Genomic DNA, 20,223 nt, shown 5'->3' with positions numbered 1-20,223 from the left:
TCCTGCTCCCACTTTCCCACTCTCACTCTGGCCGCCCACACTGTCACACTATCAGCTGCACCTCCTCAGAGGTATTCTTCCTTTCTCACTTTCCCTTTCTCACTTTCCCCCTGAAGCTCCCGGTCTTCAGACCCCTGGTCCTCTCTAGACTGAACTACTGCAACAGCCTCTTTCTAAATCTGCCTGCCTCTACGTGTCGCCCTCTAGAACTTATCTAGAACAGGACTGCAAGACTTGTCCCTGGCCTCTAGCCCAGGGACCGTATCGCTCCAGCCCTGAAATCTCTCCATTGGCTCCCTGTGGTTGGGAGGATCAAGTTCCAAGACCCTCTGCATCGTCCACATGGCTTTCTGGGGCCGGGGACCACACTACATCCAACTTTCTCTTCCTAAGCATCTTTCTTCTTGAGCCCTCCGCTCATCCACCTCCAACTCTCTAAGGGTCAGACCCTTCTCCAGGCAGAGTGTGGCGGGTAGATCGCAGGCTGCGGCTGGGGCCTCCCTCTGGAACAGCCTCCCTGCCTCTCTCAAACTTGAACAGTACCATTTAAGTTTCCGGAAGCAACTCAAGACCTTCCTTTTCGCTTCCGCTATTATTTCCCTCTCCCTTGCAGATGTCCCCATCTACTGCGCATACTAGTTAACTGGCCACCCACTGAACTTGCGGGAGCAGGCTCCTGCGCGGCCGGTTACCCTGGCATACTCTCCGGGCCTCCCATCCACTTAAGGGACTGTATCTGTAACCCCTACAGTCCCCTGACTCTCTGCACTTACGAGCCACCTCCCGGATATACTTACTGGTTACTTTGCACTCTCTCTTCCACCCCTGGCACTTCTCCCCTTCCCTCCCCCGGCACCTGCGCAATCTGAATGACACAAGGCTCAGTAAGATAATTTTTTTGTCCTCCTGCTGTCCTCCCTCCATTGTCTTGTCGAGCAGAGATACTCTTGTGTACAGGTGAGTTATAAATAACTTATTTCATATCTTGCCTGAGAATTCAGACCACAGATTCCTGAGGGCCCACTGGGGGGATGAGCCTATGGCACCAGAATAATGCAGGATTCCATAAGGCCGAGCAACCTCAAGAAGTCGCAGAATGTCTTGAGCCCTCAACTCAGGTGGTGAGGCTCCCCCCCCACCCCCCCAAGGATATAGCCAGGACTGCTCCGATGAGCTGGAGTCTTTGAGATGATATCATGTAGGACTTCTTGAAACTGAGGGAGAAGCCCAGTCTGTGGAGAAAGTGGCAGGCTATGCGGAGATGTTCCAGGGCATGTTTAGGAGAGTGAGCTCTGATAAGCCAAATCGCCCAGGTAGGAGTAGACGTGAATCCCGCCCCTCCTGAGACTCCCTGCCACCACCGCCATCAACTTGGTGAAAACCTCTCGGGCAGAGGTCAGCCCGAATGGCAGAACTCAAAACTGATCATGAGAACCGGCAATGGCGAACCTCAAGTACTTTGTACTTGTGATGGATTGGCAGATGAAAGTATCCTGAAGGTCCAATGGCACCATCCAATCCTGATGCTGGAGGGCCTGAAGGATCTGAGAAAGGGTAACCATCGTGAAATTGTCCTTCCTGAGGAACTTGTTCAAGCATCTCAAGTCCAAAATGGTTCTCAATCCTATGTCCTTCCTGGGGATTAGGAAATAAGGAGAGTACCACCCTTTGTTCCCCTCTGTTACAGGTACTGGTTCTTTAGCACCTTTCTCTAGCAGGCTCAAAATCTCCTGCACAAGGAACGGATCAGGAACTTTGAACGAGTGGCTCCCTGCTGGATGGTCCCAAGGACTTTTTAGAAAGGGGAGGCAGTAACCCTGGGCTACTGTTTACAACGCCCACGCATCTGAAGTAATACCCCGCCATTCTTGCAGATGCAGTGAGCATTTGCCTCCCACCGGGGTCTTGTATATTAAGGCCTCAGAGTGGTTTTGAATCGGCTGAAGGTAAAGTAGCCGTTGCCTGGGTGGACTTGGCACCCACCCCTCCCTCATCCACCACGAGGGGATCTTTCTTGGCCCCTTTGACTAGCCAGTCCTCTGGCCTTTCCAACTGAGCAGTAGAAGCACAAGGACCTACCACCCCAAGATGATCCACTGGGGCGAGATGGTTGTGGCTGTCTGATAGCGGCACCAAGAGATTTGGCTGCCACCTTTGAGGTCTGCAGCTTCTCCAGGCTTTCGTCAGCCTTGCTGCCAAACAGATGAGCCGTCAAAGGGCATGTTGTGGAGTCTGGACTACACGTCCAGTGCAAATCCAGACTTCCTCAACCACGCAAACCTACACACCACAGTGCTCGACGCCATGGTTCTACTGACACTATCAGCAGAGTCCAGTCCTGCAGATACTCACACATGGCCTGCTTTCGTCTCTTGCAACATTCAGGAAGCAGTCTCTTTCTTCCGCTTCAGGAATATCATCAGCCACCATAGCTATGCAGTCCCACAGGTTCACTGTAAAGTTTGCTAAGGCACAAGTGGCATTTGCAGACTTAAAATGCCATACTCCCGGCAGAAAATACCTTCCTTGCCCAAGCATCAAAACGCTTATCGTCCCAGTCTGGTGGGATGGTTGGATATGCAGCCTGTTTGCAAGTAGATGTCCCTGCCTGAACTACCAGGCTCTCTGGTGTAGGGTGCTTCAACAAGTAGTCAGGGTCATTACTGGAAGGCCAGTACTTTTTGGTGAGGTTTTTATTCACAGCAGGACTCCACTCAAGAGCCTCCCAATTTGCCTCAACCCTTCTTAGGAGGGAGACATGAAAAGGAAGTACAGGATACTCCTGTGGACCTTTGTCGAGAACGTCTGTCAGGTCATCTTGCTCAAATGGAGCAGCAGGTCTGCCCCATCCTAGAAATTCAATGAGTGGACATAAATCGCCAGTAATCGGTCTCTGCATGGTCTGCCAGGTCTCGTCGGCCCAATTCTTGTTCTCGAGATGTGTCCATCCCACTTGCAGACTGAATGTTTTCATGCAAGTCTCTTAGCCTAGATTCCTCAGAGATAAGGGCTTCAGGGACATTGGGAGTGCCATACTCCAAACCAAAAGGTGGGGTTTGTTGGTCCGATGGCTCATGCTCCTAATAAATATAGGATAGGGATTTGAAAAAATCATTTTTGGGCAAGGGGTATTTAGGATTTTACCACTTCTTTACTGGGTAAGGGCATAGATGGTTCCGAGCACAAAGGTGTTTAAGATTTAGAGGCCGATGGCGTTGACGTGTTTGGACAACGAAAGGTGTGGACGGTTTGGACACCGAAGGCGTCAATGGCTTTGACTCGGACGGTGTTGACATCAAAGGCGCTGATTTCTTCAACAACTTATGCACTGTCTGAGCTTTCAAAGCACTTGAACCTCAACTCGACTGAGTAGTCAATGATTTCTCGTTGAGTCCTCGAAGGTTCTCGATGGTCCTCCGGCTTGCGTCCCGATTACAAGGGCGTGCAGGATTCAGCCTCAACCCTTTCCCGTGTCAGCTTTATGCAGCGTAACAGGAGCATGGCTTTCTTCCTTTTCTTTCGAGAGGGACGGGGCCTCCTTCTCAAAAATGTTTAGCATTTTCTGCCTGAACTCCTCCGATTGTACAGAAGTCAAAGATTTCGTCAGACAGGATATACTTCTCTCTGGAGAAGAATCGGAGGAGCTCGAAGTGGACCTATAGTGCCTTTACTCCACCTTCTTATAAGTAGACAAGGAATGGTGAGACCCACTCGTAGAGCATGACCTCGTCTTCAATATTTTCCTTCGAGGAGAGTCGCCTCTCAACTCGTCGGATGGTCATTTCTTACAACAGGGTAGTCAAGGGGGATTTAGTAGGGGACCTACTCGCTGCTAATTTCCCTTTACGCTCTTTCAGAGCATTACCTGTCATGGACTGACAGGACCCACAGTCCTCCATCCTGTGCTCCACGCCAAGGCACCACAGACTCACCCAATGAGGGTCAGTGAGTGACATTTTGACTTCGCAGTGGCTACACTTTCTGAACCCGGTCTTCTGGGTTGAAGGTATTGATGATGATGTCGATTTGACGGGTTTGTAATCTGATCCCCAGTGTGACGTCGACTGTACCCATGATACCTCATGCGTTGAGGTCCCTCAAGATTATTTGTTTTGGACAAGAGGGCATGTAAAGTAAGCAAGGCGAATAGGTAGTTATCAAGGTCTGTAAAACATCAATGGTTTTTCCAAGTACCTTCAACTCCAAGAGGGGAGGAAGGGTTGGCGCATGTGAATCTAAGCACATACAAGCATCAGAAATACGATTACAGTAAGTAATGTATGCCTTCTGAGGCTTGTGGATCTGATTAGAATAATTTGCATTGCATAGATTAGCGAGCAGTACGGGGAGACTTTGGTGGGTTATTTGAAGCTAGCGCTGCAAACAGATATTTTAACATTGCTTGTTGCAACTGTGTATCACCCTTAGAATGTGTGTCTAAGCAGTAATGTTGGGTAAAAGTGTGAATTGAACTCCAGAAGCATCTTTACAAATGGCATCTAAGAGCTCATCTATCTATATTTATAAAAGCCAAAATGTGGGGGTGCGGAGGGTTGCTGAAAAGAACAAGTTACTTTCTTACCTGGTAACGTTCTTTCGATGGGATGGTCCGACGACGTATTCCATATCTATGACATGTAATCACCACAGCTGTGCTGCTTCGGAAACTTTTTTCGGCGTCTGCGTCCTGCGTCGATGACGTCGATGCGCCGTCGTCGAGGGCCTCCTCCGACGTCCGACGTCATCCGATGTGATAAGTAGGACGCACGACGCCCGTAGCCTCAGTTGTAGTTTTGTTCCCCCAGAACGTGTGACACTAGTCAACTGCCAGTCAGACACAAAGCCTTGCGGAACGTAAGCTGCAATCGCAAAAGAAATTCTGCAGCGGGGAAGGCAGGGCGGGAGCGATATGGAATACGTCGTCGGACCATCCCATCGAAAGAACGTTACCAGGTAAGAAAGTAACTTGTTCTTCGAGGGGATTGGGTCCTCCGACGTATTCCATATCTATGACAGACTCCCAAAGCAGTACCAGAGCAAGGAGGAGGGAAAGAATTTAGAACCAAGATTTAGAATAGCCAATCAAATAGCAGAGCAAAGGACCGCCTTGCCAAAGGCCAGATCCTGTGCTCGGATGGAATCGAGGGAATAGTGACGCACAAATGTATGTACAGAAGCCCAGGTGGCTGCATCACAGATGTTGCGAATAGGAACACCCCTCTGCAGGGCAGTAGACGCAGCCATACCCCTGGTAGAATGGGCCCGCAAGCCAGCCGGTGGGTCCTTACCCGCCAAGCGGTAGCACTCCGAGATGGCCAAAATAATCCAGCGAGACAAAGTCTGTTTCGTCACAGCTTGCCCCAAACGCTTTCCAGCGTAACCAATAAAGAGTTGATCGTCCACTCTGACCCGGGACATGCGTGAAACATAAAAGCTTAAAGCTCTCCTAGGATCAAGCCTATGGAGCCTCTCCTCTTCCTTACCAGGATGCGGAGGAGGATAGAATGCCGGAAGAACAACCTTCTGGGCCAAATGAAATTCCGTCACTACCTTCGGAAGAAAAGAAGGACGAACTCTAAGGACAACCCTGTCCTTGTGAAATACAGTGAAGGGAGGCTTAACTGAAAGTGCCTGTAACTCACTCACTCACTCTGCGAGCGGAAGTAACCGCAACTAAAAACACAGTTTTCAGAGTTAACAGTCTCAAAGGGCAAGAATGTAAAGGCTCAAACGGAGCACCCATAAGAAACCTAAGAACAAGGTTTAAATCCCAACCGGGCACCAGGAAAGGTGACGGAGGGAACACATTAGTGAGCCCTTTCAGAAACTGTGAAATCAAAGGGATTTTAAAGTAAGAACACTCTTCAGACGAGCGCCTAAAGATGGACAGCGCCGCCAGGTAACCTTTAACGGTACCCACTTGCAAGCCCCTGTGGGCCAAAGAAAGCAAAAAGGACAGAACCATGGGGATGTCACATGCAAAAGGATCCACATTCTGGACTCTGCACCAGTCGCAGAACTTACGGCAACGGTACAGAGACTTTGTTGCTGGCCTTCGGGCCGAAAGCAACACCTCCAGCACGTCCTCAGGGAGGTCCCAATCCTTATACCTCAACCTTTCAGAAGCCAAGCATGAAGGTTGAGGGATCTGACCTCTGGATGGAGAACCTGACCCCCCCTCCCGTGAGAGCAGATCGTCTTGGTAGGGAAGACGACGTGGAGGGCAGATTGATAAGTCGAGAAGGTCCGGGTACCACGTCCTCCGAGCCCACGCCGGGGCAATGAGGATCATCCGGGAACCGAACTTCCGTAACCTCCGCAGCACTTGCGGGATGACGGGGACTGGAGGAAACGCGTACAGCAGCGGGAATGACCACTCCACCACAAACGCGTCTCCTAAGGCTCCTTTGGGAGGAAATTCCCGCGAGCAAAACCGTTCGCACTTCCGGTTGACACTGGAGGCGAAGAGATCCACTCGAGGGGTCCCCCAAAGGGTGAAGATCTCCAGGAGAATCTCCTGAGCCAGCTCCCACTCGTGAGAGATTGCGCTCTGCCTGCTCAGAGCGTCCGCCGTCACGTTCTCGTCTCCGGCCAGATGAACTGCCGAGATCGAAACTTCCTGCTGGATGGCCCAGAACTCGAGCTGCATCGCCTCCCTGCACAGAGGAAGTGACCCTGCCCCCCCCTTTTTGTTGAGGTAGTGCATGGCCACTGTATTGTCCGTCAGGATCAGGACACTCTTTCCTCGCACAGTCGGCAGAAAAGCCTTCAGGGCTAGCCTGATGGCTCTCAGCTCCAAAAGATTGATATGGAGTCTGGACTCCGACGGAGACCAACGACCGCTGACTGTCAGCCCGTTGGCATGAGCTCCCCATCCCGTGAGGGATGCATCCGTCACGATCGTCACCTCCGGCCAGGGAAGCCAAAATGGAGCCCCCTTCATCAAGTTGCCTTCGACGGCCCACCACAGAAGATCCCGGGCGACCGAGGGCTGCACCTGAACCGGGTCCGACATCCTGCCGGAGGACTGCGACCATTGCGTCTTGAGTGCCCACTGCAAAGATCTCATCCGCAGGCGAGCCTCTGGCACCAGAAGAATGCAGGATGCCATGAGGCCGAGCAACCTCAAGAACACGAACGCAGGGAGCGTCTGGGCATGCTGAAACTTGTGCACCATCTGCTGAATGTGAAGAGCCCTCACCTGGGGAGGAAAACACTGCCCCAGGGAAGTGTCGAGCACTGCACCGATGTACTGGAGCCGCAGTGTTGGCGTCAAATGGGACTTCATTAAATTGAGGGAGAAGCCCAGCCTGTGAAGGGAGCGGCAGGTGACGGACAGATGATCCAGGACCTGCTCGGGAGAGCACCCCCTGATCAACCAATCGTCCAGGTATGGGTAGACGTGAATCCCCCTTTGCCTGAGATGCGCTGCCACCACCACCATGAGCTTGGAGAAAACCCTCGGGGCGGAGGTCAATCCGAACGGCAGGACCCGAAACTGAAAGTGCGAGTCGCCAACCGCGAACCTCAGGTACTTCTTGTGCTTGGGATGGATCGGCACATGGAAGTAAGCATCCTTGAGGTCGAGTGACACCAACCAGTCCTGAAGCTGAAGGGCCTGGAGGACTTGAGAGAGAGTAACCATCTTGAACTTGTCCATCCTGAGGAGTTTGTTCAAACCGCGCAAGTCCATGATGGGTCTCAATCCCCCGTCTTTCTTCGAAATCAAAAAATAAGGGGAATACCATCCCTTGTTCCTCTCCGCTACAGGCACCAGTTCTATGGTGCCTTTCTCCAGCAGGGCTTGAATTTCCTGCGGAAGGAGCGGATCCAGACTCTGCAAAGAGAGGTTCCCCGGTGGATTGTCGCGAGGCCTGTGCCGAAAGGGAAGACAGTAGCCGTGGGTTATGATCTCCAGAACCCACACATCTGAAGTAATGGCTTGCCACTCTACAAGATGCTGCGCCAGCCTTCCCCCAACCGGCGAACCATGGGACATGGCCTCACGACTGAGTGGGAGCGGCTGCGGCGTTACCTGAGGGCAAAGAGGCAACTGCCCGAGCGGCCTTGGCACCACGGGTACCCTGTCGTCCACCTCAGGTACCCCTGCGATGGCCTCTTTGACTGCCAGCTCCTCTCGCTTTACTGAAGGATGATTAATAGCGAAAGGAACCACCCCTCCACTGCTGTCCCCTAGGACGAAAAGGCGGAGGTTGGCGAACTGCAGCGCCCAACGACTTCGCTGCAGCTTTTGAGGTCTGCAACCTCTCAAGGCTCTCGTCAGCCTTGCTGCCAAAAAGGTGTTCACCGTCAAAGCGCATGTTGAGGAGCCGGGACTGCACATCAGGAGAAAACCCCGACTTCCGCAACCACGCAAACCTGCGTATCACGGTGCTCGCCGCCATGGACCTACTGACGCATTCAGCTAAATCCAAACCCGACTGAACGGACTCACACATGGCATCCTTACCATCCTGGACCATAGCAAGGAAACCATCCCGTTCGACCCCTTCGGGAATATGTTCAGCCGCCAACGCAACACAGTTCCACAGAGTGTGTGTGAAACGAGACAAGGCACAAATGGAGTTGGCCGCCTGAAGTGCCATACCACCAGAAGAAAACACTTTCTTCGCCCAGTCATCAAAACGTTTGTCGTCCCTATCAGGAGGGATGGCAGGGTACGACGCCTGCTTTGCCGGGGCCGTGGCCGCCTGCACCACCAGACTCTCCGGAGTGGGGTGCCTGGTCAAGTAGCAGGGGTCGCTACTGGCTGGACGGTATTTTCGCGACAAGGATCTGCCCACCGCCGGGAGACTCTCCGGAGCAGTCCAAGCCGCCGCCACCCTTCTCTGTAAAGCCATATGGAACGGCAGTGCCGGGTCAGTTGGGGGACCAACATCAAGGATGTCCGTCAGATCATCCTGCACAAACTCCCCTGGGGGAGCAGACCATCCCAAGTACTCAGCAACCCTAGCCATAAGGCGCCGGTACGAAGAATCGGCATGAGAGCCAGGCTCAGGCCTACAAAACCCCACCTCCGGAGAGGTGTCCAGTCCACTGGCATCATGCAGGGACTGTCTCAAATCGTCAAACTGACTATGGCCCGAGACAATTTCATCTGCAACCAGACTAGGAACCAGGCCATCAGAATCCTCATCCGCCTCTGAAATATAGTCCAGGTGGCGAAAAGAAGGCACCCGAGAGTGCTTGCTCTTAACCAGAGCCTTCCTAGGGGGTTCTCCCGTGCCACGGGGTACCTCCGACACGAAAGGCGTCGATGGCGGCGAGCGAATCGGCGCCGGCGTCGAGAGAACCGGCATCGGCGCCGAGAGGATCGGCGCCGAGGAAATCGGCGTCGACGTCAGACGCAGCGCCTCCAGCATCGGCAGCGTCGACACAGCCCTCGAGGCCGGAGCCCCGAGCGTGTCCCTCGACGACCCGAGCGTCGACGGCCTCGACGACTTCCTCGAAGCCGGAGCCTCAAGAAAGCCTGTCGACGCCCTCGACGCCTCAGACGTCGATGTCTTCCTCGAAGACTTCACAGGTGCATACGGTCTCGAACGCGTCGAGGACCGGGACCTGGAACGGGTACGGCGAGAACGAGTCTCCTTGTCCGGACGGGACCTCTCCCGTGACTCGTGCCGACCACTCATGCGAGCGGTGTCTCTCGACCTCACACGACCGACCCCACTCGGGGGCGCGGACGGCGTAGTACCCTGCGACTCAAGAATCGCCAGCATTTTCTTCCCGAAGGAAGCCCATTCCTCCGGCGTCGCACGGCTGGTGGGGTAAGCGACGTGCCGGGCAGAGTCCTCCGAGGAGGACCTGGAAGACGACCGGTGTCGGCGCTTCCGAGAACGCCTCGAAGTGGCTGAGGAGTGGCGAGACCTACTCCTAGAAGGAGACCCACGAGACTTCCGACGATGACGCGGAGAGTCACCCCTCGAATCATCCGTCGAAAGCCCCGCAGACTTCGACTTCCTGGGCTTGGACACCCGACCTACCGACAATTTCTTCTTACGTTCTCGTAAGGCCTTGGACGTGAGCGACTGGCAGTCGATACAGTCATCCGTGTCGTGGGCCTCCCCGAGGCACCAGAGGCCGGCGTCGTGCGAGTCCGTCACCGACATCTTGGACCCACACTCCCCGCACTTCTTGAAACCCGGACGCGGGGTCGAAGACGAAGTAGAAGACATCTTCAAAGGATTTACACAAAACGAACAGGTTCGAAGAACCGAGAAGAACAGAACTCCAAAGAGTCGAGGCGTGAACCGAGAATCACGAAGCAACACGTTCGCGGAAAAAACGGAACTGAGGCTACGGGCGTCGTGCGTCCTACTTATCACATCGGATGACGTCGGAGGAGGCCCTCGACGACGGCGCATCGACATCATCGACGCAGGACGCAGACGCCGAAAAAAGTTTCCGAAGCAACACAGCTGTGGTGATTACATGTCATAGATATGGAATACGTCGGAGGACCCAATCCCCTCGAAACTTTGTTCCTTATACAATTCCACACCATTTTACCAATCTGCACCAAATATTGCATAGCTACCGGTTAGGACCCTAGGGACAATACTGGCTACATGACATTTGGACATCCGACCCCTTTCCACAGATTTCAGCACCTGCACACATGAGACTTGCCTGAAATTGGCAAAACATCAGCATGGACGTAGAAGGACCGGCCTCGACACGTGGAACAAAACGCGAGTCAGGGACCTCGAAGCCCACGTTCAAGGCCCTAGCATGCACGGATGCAGAGATATTTGCACCGCAATTAACTGCACCAGGCCAGGGTGAGGCGACAGGTGGGGACTGAGCACAGAAGGTTCCCGTATGTAGCAGCATGCCAACTCTCGCCTCCCCCCCTCAACGTCTGCTCTGGGCTATGTTAGCCAGCCACACATGCCCATTCTCAGTGCAGTTGATAAGCGAATCGGAACAGCAACCTACAGGATCATTTATTTTCAACAATTGGAGAGGGTTATTATGTCTGTCTACAGAACCAGTTCGGAGAACGGGTGCTTTTGCTAGTTTGCTTTGAAAGCTAGAGTTGCTCCTGTGCCTCGAAGTTGAGTGTGCTCTAGGCTTGAATGGCAACGTTCTCTTAGCAAGAGAATAGCAAATCTGGATGCAGTTGACAATCCATTATGAAAAATTCTGATTTATATAGTCACCTTCTCTTCAGTTTTTCCAATAGCTTTAGTCTTTTATAGGTAATACATTACAGTCCTTCTTACATCTAGGGTGTGAAGGCTTTTTTTCTGCTGCGTTTGTGAGTGTTGGAAAAACACAGGTAATTCTAAGGACTGATTCACATGGAATTTTGAGAACGCTTGGTGAAAAATGCAGGTGTGTACGTAGTACTACCATGTCTTTGAGGATAACAAAGGGCTATTGTACTGATAGTTGTTAGGCAGAGTTTGTATGCAGGACCCTTTGGGACCACTACACACAACTAAGACTACAGGTGTAAGCAAAACCAACCTTTGGTATAAGTCTGTACTACACAGTTTATGGTAGCGCAGCTGAGCAGCCAGGCTGATCTCAAGAGGGGAATGTGAGCAGTAATGATGTTACACAGAGGTCTACAATCACACGTGTTCGAAAAAACTCTTACTTAACGTTTCTTGGTTAAACACTTTTTAATTTATTCAACAGTCAGTTATAAAACATTCACTAGAAGGAGGCAGTTAAATATACACAAATATACTTCAGTACTGTACTCTAAGTTTCTGAGGCATTCAGACTACTTTGAAGGAGGAGCAAAATGGCATTCAGAATACTTTGAAGGAGGAGCAAAAAGGCATAGGTTATCAGAACATAAAAAGACAACATTTCTTAGACAGTGCAGATATTTTGAGTTCACCAGAAGAGTCAATTCAATTCAACAGGTTAGGCCAAAGTCAATGGGCTAAAGTCTTGGATAGGATAAAGCAGTTCTGGTAAGTAAACGGAAAAGTCTCTGCCAAAGTTCTCAGAAGATGTTTGTAAAAACAAGAGTCATATGTTGGGTCACAAGATGATTACGTCTGCGAGTTGCAAAAGTTTCAAGCACTTTCACTGTGAGAGGCAAGTAAAAAAGATGCAGCTGAAGACTTCTGTTCTTGGCAGTTCCTGCAGATCTCCCTGTTTCTGGGCCACAGTCGTGGGGACAAGAGGGAGGACGTCGGGGGGACTTCCTGCACTGCACTGGGACTGGTCAAAAAGCTGGCACTTGACAAATCCTTAATTCCGGTAGCTGTAGTAAAGCACACAAACTGGTGTCCCTCTCCCTGGTTATACAGTTTCCTGCAGCACTCCAAGGAAATTCAACCAGCTCTGAGATAAGGTGCCCAGGTGGCTTACTGTCGAGTTGATTGGTCCCACCAACTCAAAGGGAGTCGCCGTCCTTGATGGGGCTTCGCTGGCGAGGTGAACTTGGAGATTCGGACCTACAGCAGGGCTTCACCGGGCAATCCAACGCTCCAGGAATTGCAGCAGCCGTCCTCTTCAAGCTTGTCTTCGGTTCTTTGTTCCAGTGGTCGACTGCCTTCCGAGCCAAGAGACTCACCTTTTATTCAGTTCTCTCCCATTCATTACAGTCAGCCAGCCAATCACCACAGAGTGCATTTGGGTCCCCTAGGAGACTAAGCACTGGGAGTTTCGGGCACCTTCCTCGCTTCCTGCCCACCTTAGACACTCGGGAGCAAGAGGCGGTCTTCACTCCTGAAGCTCCCCAAAGGAACCAAACCTGGTTTGGCGAACAGAGCAAAAATCTAGAAGGACCTTTCCACAAAGAAATGGAGAAAAAAAGACGACCGGGGCTTGTTTTTACAGAGGGGGCTCAGATGCCATCTTGAAAAACATGGCTTCCACGATTTAACGCTACCGGTGTTCGCGGTCGGGAAAAATTATGGTAGTTCATTGTAAAACCACTGCCACCAGCCATTTCGAGAGGAAAGGGTAGCATTTGACTGCTACAGGAGTGTCTAGACACAGGGTATACTATGTAAACCCTCCAGCACTCTATTATAAGATAGGGTGTGCTGGGTCTAGGAATTTAAAGAGACTAGTAAAGTCAATTTCACTTTACTTACTCTGGGAAACAGTTTATCCCAGAGAAGGTATTTAAACCTTGGGAAAGCTTGAAAAGGTTTCCCTGTGCCACTGAACTGAGGGTGCTGTGACACACAAATGAAAAGATGATGCCTATGGAGTTGGTTAGACTCCATAACCAAAGAAAACACAAGAGTAAAACACATTTCAAAACACATCAGATTGTGGGAAAAAGGGTCACACTCTCTCCAGGTAAAATAAAATCAAGTCCGCAAAAGCCAGCAAAGTTCCTGGGTGTCTTTAAGGTGAAGTAAATTAGCAAATATTTTGAGAATTCTCCCGAACAATAGTGCTTGCAGTTCACAGACCTTTCTAATAGATGTAATAGCCACAGGAAAAGCTATTTTACGTGAGATGTTTAAGACTGGCTTTATGCATAGGCTAGAAAGGGGCACCCATGAGCCTTGTAAGTACAATATTTAAGTCCCAGCCCGGCAGGAGTAGGACTAGAAATTGGAGGATATCACTTTTTGACCCTTCCATAAAAGCTATAACTACAGGCACTTTCGACCATGAAACCTGGTTTTGGGAATTTGTGTATGCTGAGAGAGCAGCTAGGTGTACTTTCATTAAGCTGAAGACTAAGTTTAAGTCTAACAGATATAGTAGATAGTGCACTATATTTTATTGAGTGTATGTGCTTTGCACCATAACACGAAACACTTCCATTTGTTAAAATAACAATGTCTTGTGTTTGGCTTACATGCTTCTTTTAGAATGTCCATGCACCTCTGGACTAGGTTTTAGTGGCCAAATTCTATGACCACAAGAGCACGGCTGCCAAGTTCAATGTCTGAGGGCACAGGTGGAGTGCTGTCCCTTGATTCTGTGACATATTGGATGGGCATGGTAGTTTCATGGGGAGGACAAACAGACCTCATTTGTAGGTGTGAGACCAGGTCGGTCATGCCCACACTGGTGCCATCAGGATAAGTGTTATTTTTCCCAGTGTAGCTTGTGGTCCATTTTGTTGAGAAGAGGGTTCGGGGTGGGGAGCTGGGGGAAGCTTACACAAATTTCCCTGACCAATTCATTAGTAGTGCATTCCACTTGGATCCTGAATGGGGAAATCTGGACGCGTAGTTAGCGAGAATTCTCAGAAATGTACTAATTTCAGGTTGGGGGGGCTGTTGCGCACTGTAAAAGATGGCTGCCTGATCTGTGAACTCCCGCTCCGTCTCAAAATCCTATGATTATTAATCCTTTTCGGAGCCGCCGCTAGACTCAAAAACCGAGGTATAGATGCACTAAAGACCTGTCCCGGTGCCCTGCAAATCCTAGAATGCTGCGGTGAGAAATACTGGAGCTGGGGGGACCAGAAGTTTTACCGGCCTCTAATGCAGGCGCGGTCCGCTTAAGGGCTCCGAGAGGTAACAACTGGAGGGACAGCGCTGGATGTGATCCTTGTGGGGGGAGCGGCCCCGCCCACCCCGAGACACTGGCGTTGCGGGCCTTCCGCTGCCCTCGCTCTCCTGAGGCGTTGGGGAGGCGACACAGGCAGAAATCAACGTCCGCAACTACAAGCGACCCGCTAACAATCCTGCGGCCCGGAACGCCACGTAATTGTACACGCTTCGACGGAAACTGAGCGGGTGCCGAGCCCACATTTAGAACTTGGCCTGCGACCCATACCTGGCCTGCACACGCCGGGGGACGGGGGTAGGTGTCGTGGGCGGCGGGAAGGAAGGAAGTTTGTGCTCCCGCTTAACCAGATGGCTACCCACTAACCTGGACGGCGATTGAGATGCGGGCTGTGACGGTCCTCCCCGGGTTACACACCCGGCTCCGGTCCTCTATTGACTTCTCAAGAGGTGTCCCCTGGTCAGGACACAGGGACACTGGTAACACTCGGACACTCCTCAGAGCTATACTACTGAGAGTTTTGTGAAGTAATACGTGGGAGGACACAGTCCACCAGAGTTGATATGCCAGAAGCCAGGGATACGGCGAAACGCTGTGCTAGAACTCAGAGAAGGTGAACACAGGCTACGGCCAGGAAAAAGATATTATAGCACAGCATACTGCGGCCAGAGACATAGGTGAAGGGGCCAAGACCCCCAGCAACAAGAAGAAAGGCCCTATGTACGTATATACTGCCAGCCAAACACTCTACCGTTGCAGATATAACCATCAATGACAATGAAGCTCTGAAACCGGAGAATAGTGCTAAAGAAGACAGATTAACAACAATTGTGCAAGACGGATTTCGGGCAGTCAATACTAAGTTGGATGACATAGTGTCCACCAGTGGCTCCCTGAAGGCCAGGGTGGACAAAGAGTGCACGTGTAACTGAAGCAGAACATAGAATAAGCATCAACGGAGATACGATTGCACACCATAGTCACAATATCACCCAATTTAAAGAGGCTATGCCCAAAACACAAAATAAATGTGAAGACCTCGAATCCAGATCAAGACGCAACAACATCCGGGTGGTGGGCGTTGCGGAAACATTCGGAAAAGGCCAAATGGAAAAACAACTCCAACTGCTTCTTAAAACGGTATTTGGCCAGGAAGCATTTTCCGAACATTTTCTTGATCGAGAGGGCGCATCGCACGCTGGCCCCGGTCCCTAAACCAGGGGCACCGCCACGCACAATAATTGCCAGGCTCCTTAATTATAGAGATAGAGACTTGATCCTGCGTATGGCTAGAGAGGCTGGAACACTACAACACGATGGAAACCGGATAGACATATACCCAGACTTTTCGACCGGTGTCCAAGCAAGTAGAAGATCCTACGAACCAGTCAAAAGACTCCTAAGAGAATAGCAAATACCATACGCTCTACTGTTCCCCGCCAAGATGAGAATTCAGCACGCGGGTAGGGCGCATTTTTTCGAATCTCCAGCTGAGGGCACGCGATACATTGAAGCTTCTATACCCCTCCCACCCAGGGGAGGTAGACCGGCTCAAAACAACAGACCCAGACCAGAAGATTAAGGTACTTTTCTAGCCAAAACGCTGACTGCACTGCTATACCATTAGGGCTATAGTCCTAGTGGTTCCTCGATTATGACGGCACCACTCCATATGATCGACGGAGATGTGGAACCGAATGGGGGGCCATGTGACGCAACATGGCTACCCCTGGAATGATCCAAGAGTTATTTTAGGTACATCGTCGAGTTGGGGTTGATGATGAGGTGGGTGGGTAAGGGGAGGAAGGGGGAGTTGGTCGAACTTTGGTGGAGAAGATTTCGCTGAAGGCAGAGGTTCTGGTCACTTGGAGAAGAGTGACCTAGGTTATAGTTTGACTATGGTTAACAGTTTGTTTTATGTTAAAAAAGTGGTTGCATTGGGAGCGGCGCCAGTCGGCTGGTGCATACGACACGACTAATGGGCATGGATTTGGAAAGATATGCTATTACACAATACTGGTGACGGGTTAAGAATAAAACTGCTTACTTGGAATGTGAGGGGTCTGAATAACCAGGTGAAGGTCAAGAAAATTGCTAATTATGTTACTACAAAAAAAAGGAATAATCAGGATGAAGAAGATCCTACAAGTAAGCCAGTTGTGCCGTGCATGTATGTTTATTTTACATTGACACAGTCCTTTTTTAGTTCATTCAACAATTTATTTTACAGGTCTTTCGATAAGCACGAAAGTTTTTTGGCATCAAACGGACAAGAGGGATTGTGAACGGTGGTAACACGGGTTAAGTGTCAACCTCTGATGTATTGAGGTTAAAACTCCACACTGAAGTACATTCCCTGTATAGAAGTGATAGAGAAAGAACTATCAAGCAGGGAAAGTATACCTGAGGCTTGAAAATGGCCCCAGGGTTAGTTCACACAAGGTGTACACAACAGATATTTACACAACATACACAAGGGGGAAGATACAGTTGTGTCACGGGGATCGACACAGGTGTGTTTCGGCCAAAACATGGCTTGATTGAAGCCGGTCTATATGCTGGCCTTCGTCAGGAAAGGCACCATTGGTGGTGCTGTCCGTTGATTCTGTGGGTTTAAGAGAGGCAGTGAGGATCTTCAAAAAGGGGTGATTTAATTAATTTAGGATAGTATTAAATACTGGCCAAATTTGGCCATGGTGTTACATCTCATGGTGCAACTGAGAAACGGCTTACCTGCTGCTCCGGTGGCAGTGGCAGGCTGGGAAATATCCTCACGTGGTTGAAGGATAGTGTGTGCGTGATTGCACTTAGGAATATGCCTGAGAGTGCTTCAGGCCGACATCTCTCGGGTTCCCGCTGACTGTGAAGGGCCACAGTGGGTCCCAAATCTGAGAGAAAGAGAATACAGGATCAGAATGCATGATCCTGGATAAGGATTCAGAGGAGTGGATTCGATGATGGTGAGAGAATCCTACTCGGGGTAGACTGCCCTCGACGAGCATAATGGTGGGCGAGTACGTGCCTATGAGGTGTAGACGTCTGACCAGTGGTTCAGGTGGTCTGTGATGAGTACAGTAGGAGTAGGTAGGACAGATGGACATATCCAGGCCCTACCACTTTGCTGCCAAACTCAACCGGATTTCCGGTTATATCTTTTCAGCCTTTCAAATCCTTATTGGTTTACATAATTGTTGTTCTTTTGACACCACCGGTTTTTGACCTTAGTGCATTTCCTTCTATGATTAAATAACAGATCGAATTTCGGTGTGTGCCAATCCGCACAAATTTGCTCTTTACGCTCAAAGAATTGCGAAAAAGTTTTGTTTTTTGTTGCTTTTTTGTTAGTTCCTTGTTGATTGTTCACTTGTTTAAATGCTTGATATATATATTAAAAAAATGTTTGTTATGTGAAAAACGCCTCACGATTGTACATTGCACCAAAAGCACTTATATATATTTTTCTTCTTTTAAATAATTGAACCCAGCATTTATTTGCTCGCACATATAGCTACTCAGGGGAGGTCCAGGAATTAAATGACCCCCACTTTAGCTCTCCATTTTTGGCATAGCGACACTCCCTTCCTTTTTCATGCTTTAGAGTACATCTCGGTGAGCAGGGTGGCTCCCACGGGGGTAGAGTCGTTCCGGTGCAGCGGTGGTCCATGGGGGTGGAACTAGCTGCATGTCGAAATCCTGTATGGCTATCGGGAGGGCGAGAGCGCACATCGAGTAGCGCTGAGGTCTAGGCAGGAAAATGACCGGTGAAAAGACTGAAATCGATGCAGTGAGACCGAGTTGGGAAAAACGGCACGAGGGGTGTGGAGGACTTAGAGTGCCTGAAGGTGCGCGCATGAAGTGGCGCTGAGGTGTAGTAGGGAGCACTATATTCAATGCAGTGAGATCGTGTTGGGATCTGGGGAGTGAGAAAAGGCACGTGGGAGGTGTGAAAATTTGTGTAATTAGGTGCCTGTATGTGGCGGTGTGGACACCTGAAATGCCTACTTTTAGTTATGAGTGGAGCCCGGCAGCAGGGTATAGTAAGTGCAGACTGGCAAGCCAAGTCAAAAAGGGGCGCGCTCTGGTCAACAATTAAAAAGCTAAGGTGCTGTTCCCCGGCTAGCTTACCGCAGTATGTCCAGCGTACCTCTGTATGCGGGGTCCTCAGCTCGAAATGAAACTGTGAGGAGAATGCTAGCTGCTGTGTAAATATACATTTTACAAGCTAGGCGGCAGCCAATCAAAAACGCGCATTGGAAGTACCCAATGGGTACAGGAAGGAGTTTGAACCAATCGCGTGTTGTCAAGAAGGTGGAGCATAATTGAACTACTCGAATGGTGGAGCATCATGGGAGGTGTGGTCCCAGAGACGGTGCTTGCAGGCTAAAGCAATGCTGAATGGGATGCACTGAATGCAAAATTATGTTACTAGACATGGCCCTCGGATACTAATGCTGCAAGAGATGCACACAATGGGGAACAGCAACTTACACAATGCCCAAATAGGGAACTCAGCGCTTCTACACACACTACTCTACACAGGCCAAAGGGGTAATTACTCTTATTCACCCAAGCTTGGGGTTCGGACTTGAGGGGCATTAGGTGGATCAGCAAGGAAGATATGTGGTCGTATGGGGCAGACTCGCTGGACAGCAAATTCTTCTAGTTAATATATATGGGCCCAATATAGACGACCCTGCGTTTTATGTGAATATGTACCAACTGATCGCTGCCTATGGTTTGTCCAATGTGATATGGGGTGGGGACTTCAATGTGGCGCTTGACCCTGTCTCAGATAGGTCCTCCAGGGTTACTAGAGTCCCTAGTAAAACAGCCTCCACGTTGAGTAGCATTCTTTCACAGTTGTCAATGGTAGATGCCTGGCGTATGAAACACCATAGAGACAGGAAATACACGTATTATTCCTCGGTGCAAGACGGAGTCCAGGATTGACTACTGGTTTGTTGCATCAAGCATGTCCTCTGCGCTGCAGAATTGTGAAATTTTGCCCCGTACGTTCTCTGACCACTCCCCAGTGATGATAGAATTTAAGATTCAGGACACCCCTTGTCCTGCTAAAAGATGGAGAATGCCGAGTGGTATGTTGGGTGACCCCGGGGTGGTGGAAACACTACATGTCGAGATAGCTGAATACTTCACTAATAATGTGGGAAGGGTAAGCAAATACTCTACTGTGTCGGAATCATTTAAAGTGTGGATCAGGGGGGTACTGCTGTCCAAGTCAGTTGGCATGCTGAAAAGCGTTCGCGCTGAACTGGCGGACATTGAAAGTAAACTGGAGGTATTAGAGGGGAGATATACTCGAACACAGAATAGGGCCAGCTTATCGAACAGAAATTCGATAAGCTGGCCCGCTAGAGAAGTGCATTACATGGCTGCCCCCATGCGTGCACGTAGGTACGGAGAAGGTAACAAGTCCGGCAGGACACTCTCCAATCTTCTCAAATACGATAAGAAACCACATCAAATAACTAGTATACAGACAGCAACGGGGGAGGTACTCCTAAGGGAAGAGGAGATAAACCAAGAATTTGTTAAATTTTATACCAAACTATACTCGAACCAAGATAAAAAAAAAAAAAAAAAAAAAAAAAAATCGCCCACAGACATTGAAAATTATCTTGCAGCTCTCAACCTCCCCCAACTCGCAGAGGCAGATCGTTTAGCGCTAGATCAGCCGATATCGGCAGAAGAGGTTGCAGAAGCTGTCAAAACATTATCATCGGGTAAGGCACCAGA

General features: G+C 50.2%; 1 protein-coding gene across 2 annotated transcripts in view; it reads right to left on the bottom strand.

Moving 5' to 3' along the window:
* The window catches only part of MAT2B (methionine adenosyltransferase 2 non-catalytic beta subunit), a 503,503-nt gene that overhangs the window by 170,272 nt on the left and 313,008 nt on the right, over positions 1-20,223 (bottom strand). The gene's annotated exons all lie outside the window — the stretch shown is intronic.

The sequence above is a fragment of the Ambystoma mexicanum genome, chromosome 3q, assembly GCF_040938575.1.
Source record: "Ambystoma mexicanum isolate Mex_15411 chromosome 3q, UKY_AmexF1_1, whole genome shotgun sequence".
NCBI lineage: Eukaryota > Metazoa > Chordata > Amphibia > Caudata > Ambystomatidae > Ambystoma > Ambystoma mexicanum.
The sequence above is the reverse complement of the archived record's forward strand: the minus strand, read 5'-3'. Positions and strand labels throughout refer to the sequence as shown.